Source organism: Grammomys surdaster, unplaced genomic scaffold (genome assembly GCF_004785775.1).
Source record: "Grammomys surdaster isolate TR1022 unplaced genomic scaffold, NIH_TR_1.0 174, whole genome shotgun sequence".
Classification (NCBI taxonomy): domain Eukaryota; kingdom Metazoa; phylum Chordata; class Mammalia; order Rodentia; family Muridae; genus Grammomys; species Grammomys surdaster.
In genome coordinates, this window is record NW_021604622.1 from 18,856,411 (window position 1) to 18,856,863 (window position 453).

Below are 453 nucleotides of genomic sequence, written 5' to 3' on the forward strand. Positions count from 1 at the left end.
GGTTAATTCTTTTACATATTCATGTGTGCCGTGCTGTCAAGCATGAAGAGTTCAGATTCATTTTATTATTAAAAAAAAAAAAAAGAGGCCTGAGAGCTAGACGTGATCGTGAGTGTGGCCTGAACTAGTCCAGCACCGCCATGCCATTTCTGCTTTTCCATGTGCGGTGCGGTACTGATTCCAGATACTCGGAAAACATCTAGAGGGATTCTCTATCTTTTGTGTAGCGCACAGGAATGGAGCTAGGCTGACTCAGTTCCTCAGGAGCATGCGCATTTCATGGCCTTCACAAATTCTACCGGAAACTTAAGTGATGCTCTAAAAGACGAACCTGTTATTTGTTTTTCTGGGCATTTCTCTGATTCAGGTCTGCGAAATCTTGCAGTGGCTAGGTCTCTTTTTCTTCCTTTCTTTCTTTCTTTCTTTCTTTCTTTCTTTCTTTCTTTCTTTCTT